Raw genomic sequence first — 4664 nt, forward strand, 5'->3', positions numbered from 1 at the left:
ACAGATTTTCAACAAAGTTGCAAGAATAATTCAGTGGAGAAAATATAGTCTTTTCAATGAGTGGGACAATTGGATTTCCACATACAGAAACTGATATCAATAAAACAGAGTAAGTTTTGGCCTATGTCTCATGCAGTATAAAAAATTAACTTAAGGTAATTCTAAACCTAAATATAAAACCTTTGGAAAAAATAGGTGAAAACTTTTGTGATGTTGAGTTAGGCAAAGATTTCGTGAATACTATGGCAAAAGCACAAAACATATAAGAGTAAACTGATAAAGTGGGCTTCATTAAAAATTAAAAGTTCTGGTGCTCGCTTTGGCAGCACATATACTACAATTGGAACAATACAGAGAAGATTAGCATGGCCCCTGTGCAAGGATGACATGAAAATTCATGAAGTGTTCCATGTTTTTTACTCTTAAGTGAAATAAATATGACACATGTGTAAATACCTAATAGTTTCTCTGGTGTGAGAAACTGAAAGGGTAAATAAAGACTAAAAGGTATAACAGATAATGTGAAATAGGAAGAAAAGGGGCGAAGGGGAAGTGGGAGGGGTATGGCAAAGGAAAGAAGGGAATGGAATTAATATGAGAAAATGAAAAAAAGGAAACAAAGTCTTTGTAAATAGGGAGGGATGGAGGGGTTAAAGGGAGGGCAGAGGAAGGGGGAAAAAATAAGAACCAAGATAGATTATATAAAGGTACAAATTTTCAATGATGAATGTCATTATATTGTATACCTAAAATGTACAAATAAAATTAATTTTTAAAATAAATTTTAAAAATTAGAAGTTCTGTTCTTCAAAAAAATAGTTAAGAGAATGAAAACACAAGCTAAGAATGGGAGAAATAGTTGCAAATCAAATATGATATTTGATAAAGGACTGTATCTAGAATAGATCAAGAACTCTCAAAACTCACAAATTTTTTAAAGCTCATTTTTAAAACTAAATAAAAGATGTGAGTAGATATCAAAGAAGACATGTAGATGGAAATCAAGCTCATGAAAAGATACTCAACAGCATGAGTCATCAGAGAAATGCAAGTTACAACCACAGTGAGATACCACCACACGTCTATCAGAATAGCTAAAATTTAAACGAGTCTGTCTTGACAAGGATATGGAACTTGACAAGGAGGAACTTGGACTCTCATACACTAATGGCAAAAAGGAAAACAACATAACCACTTGACCCAGTTCTTCCCCTTCTAGGTATCTTCCTGAAAGACTTAGAGATTACAGTGATACACGCATACCCATGTTTATAGCACCACAATTCATTATAACTAAATCTTGGAAGTGGTCTATATGTCCATCAACTGATGAGTGGATAAAGAAAATGTGATGTATATACACAATGGAGTATGACTTTGCCATTAAGAAGGATAAACTTGAGTCATTTGCAGGAAAATAAATATAGCTTGAAAGCATAAAGTTAAATGAAATAAATCAGACACATAGCTTAAATATCACATGATTTCTCTTGTAATAAGAAACCAAATCATAAAAAGAACAAAATAAAAGATAAGTAATTGCAAGAAGAGAGATAGATCTTTCTCAAATGGGAAGGTAGTCAAGAGATGGAAGGAGTGGGGAAGGAAGGGAAGAAAGGGGATGAAAAAAGGAATCCGATGTATTATGTGCATGTACCAACTGCACAGGAGGAATGTAAGGGCTGGGGATGTAGCTCAGTGGTGCTGTGCCTGCCTGGCAAGCACAAGGTCCCAAGTTCGATCCCCAGGACCAAAAAAAAAAAACAAAAAAGCACAAGGAATGTAAGCATTATGTACTACAGATATGTACTGATAAAAAAGGAAACACCGCCAACAATAAGAAAGAAAGGAAATGAAAGCATAAGCTACTGCAAAGAATTGTATACATACAATCACAGCAAAATGACTTGCAATGGTCCAAAGCTGCAGACAGTCCAAACGTCCAGATAAATTTTGGAAAATCCATATGGTAGAATAGTCCTCAGCAGCAAAAAGTAATGAGTTATCAAAGCATGTAACACATACATGTTGAAAGAATTTCAAAATAATTATGCTGAGTTAAGAAAGATAGGAAAGAAAAAAATGTATCTTATCTGATTGCATTTAAATAAATTATGTTTCAATATATGTGCTAATTTATTTCATTTGTACTACCTTAATTTTTGAAAAGAAAGTTTGTGTTGTTATTTGCTTCTTTTTTGTAAGAATCTTTTTGGTTCTTATCTGGTACTGAGTAACTACTATGAAGATAATGAATGATACAGTGTAATAACTACTGTCATTCTCTTATTATATAGTTACGAAAATTTGTTTTATTTTTCATAAAACAAAAAGAAAAAAGAAATGTAAACTAATGTTTAGTAACAAAAAGTATATCAGCGGTTACTTGGGAAAAAGGGGAATGAGGTGAGGGAAAAAAGTGGAGGGACTACAAAAAAGCTGGAAATATCTAGGGATGATGGGTAAATTCACTATTATGAGATGCAAATCTTTCCCTTTAGAAAGGTTTTTGAAGGTAAAGAATTATTTTTATATTGTCTCAGAGTTCCATGGTCCATAAAGATACCACACCACTTCCAAAGTGTTAATAAATTTGTGTCCTTATTTCTAATTAGAGGGTGGAGTGGGGAAAAGCATCTGGTGAGAAAAGTGGGCCAAATGCAAAGAAGGAAGAAAAGGAAGAGGGGAAAGAAGGGACGAAGGAGGACGAGTGTGTCAGTTAATCTTGACTGTCAGCTTGACTGGGCTGAGAGACTCCTGGAGCCAGGCCTAGTGGTGCACATCTTCAATTCCAACACTCTAGGAGGTTGAGGCAAGAGGATCACAAATTTAAATCTCACCTGAGCAACTTATTGACTTAGCAAGAACTTGTCTCAAAAATAAATAAATAAATAAATAAATAAATATTTAAAAAGGGCTTGTGATGTAACTCAGTGCAAACCCTGGATTCAAAAGAAGAGAGAGAAACTCCTGGAGAGATGCTTAGATTAGGTAGGTACTGTAGTCATCAGTGGATTAATCCTCTAACCTTCACCATCATTGAGTGTGCTGTTAGGAGGCAGAGCCGCGCTGGAAGAGGTTATCACTGAGGAAGTGCCTTTGTAGGATACGTCTCTCTCCGGCACTCTTTCCCTGTGTTCTGCTTCCAGGAAGCCATGAAATGAGCCCCTTCACACCAGCATGCTCTTACACCATGATGTTCCTGTTTTGAAGCATGGAATACAGCCTTTGAAACTGTAAGCCAAAGTAAACCTCTACTTCTTTATGTCCTAAGTGTTAGGTACTTTTTTCTAGTAACTGGAAATCTGACCAAAATAAGAAGGAGGGAGAGGAGGAAGGGTATGACAATGATTATGATAACAGGGATGACAGTAATGAAGGGAAGAGAAGAAAGAAAAGTAGGAGATCATACTGACTGGTGTTGAGGATGAGGGCAGTGGTAATAGATCCATTGTACATGTCTTTTACTATCTGTTATGGGTTACTTTCAAATATTACAGAGCATTGCATCATTGAACAAGGGGTAATAGAATCTCATGAGTTTTGCCTAGAGACTGAAAAGCCCAGACACCTGAACTTAGCTAAAGAAAACTCAAAGTTCCATCCAGAAGTAGATCTTCATTCTCAGTAACCCAGCCACCTTAGCTACACATAATTGGAGTTTACCAATAAAACTCACTGTAGCCACAAGAACCCCCAAAAGCACAAGTCATTATTCACATCCCACTTGACTACAAGTGCTCTCTGATTTTAAGCAATGTGTTTCCCAAAGGTCATCATTGTTTACTGCAAGCCTCGTGCATTGTCTTAGTTATTAATATACTAATATTTTTATCTAATATCCTCAGGTCATTAATACTAATGATTATAGCTTAATAATGACACTAGGAATGAATAGTAATGAGTGCTTCAAAAAGTACAAATACTGATTATTACTAAAACATAGCAAAGACTGCATTATCTCTTTTAATTCATGTAACCTATAAAGACTGTTATTACATTCATTGTACAGAGTAAGAAAATGAAATTTGAATAAATTAAATAATTACCCCAATGCCACACAGCTAGAAAGAGGTAGAGTCAGGATTTGAACCAAACATGCCTCTGTATGGATCCAAAGAAAGGTTGGCTTGGAGGGACAGGGACAAAGACGAAAAGATGGATTTTGTAAGTCAGGCATAGAAGTGGGGCAATTCTAGAAGAATCAGTTCAGGCCTGGGCCTCACTGATAGGAGGCATGGATGTGGATTCCATGTAGACATCCCCAGAAACAAGAATGAGCTGACCCTGAGCCAATGGGCATCTGGGCTAAGAGTTTATTCAAAACTTCAGGAGGAAAGCTGGCCTCAAAGTGTGAGGAAAAAATAAGTCAACAATCAACTGAAAATCCAAGATGGCTGAGTAGAGAAGCCTACCATTCACCTCCTCCATAAAAAAGAATCTAATAAAAAAGGAACACCTACACTTCAAGGTGAGTGACCAAGGGGCCATTGGGTCCCACCACCATGGGCACCAGCAGCCCTCGCTACTGGAGAGTTTGCAGTCCTCACAGGCTGTGGGCTCAGTTGGGTTAACTGCCTGCGATCACACATTACCTCTTCTTCGGAGAAGGGAGGCACACTGTCCACTCACCCTGGTGCAGAGCACAGGCACTATAGCATGGG

At 36.8% G+C, this 4664-nt stretch overlaps 1 non-coding gene across 1 annotated transcript; it reads left to right on the forward strand.

The window, feature by feature from the left end:
- The first annotated feature begins 310 nt into the window (after window positions 1-310).
- Window positions 311-417, forward strand: LOC147828640 (U6 spliceosomal RNA). The gene has a single exon (XR_015450524.1). It is a non-coding gene; the product is annotated as a U6 spliceosomal RNA (small nuclear RNA).
- The last annotated feature ends 4247 nt before the right edge of the window (window positions 418-4664 follow it).

Source organism: Heterocephalus glaber, unplaced genomic scaffold, assembly GCF_053883595.1.
Source record: "Heterocephalus glaber isolate CG9 unplaced genomic scaffold, H.glaber_assembly_v1.0 deba00000943, whole genome shotgun sequence".
NCBI classification, from domain to species: Eukaryota; Metazoa; Chordata; class Mammalia; order Rodentia; family Bathyergidae; genus Heterocephalus; species Heterocephalus glaber.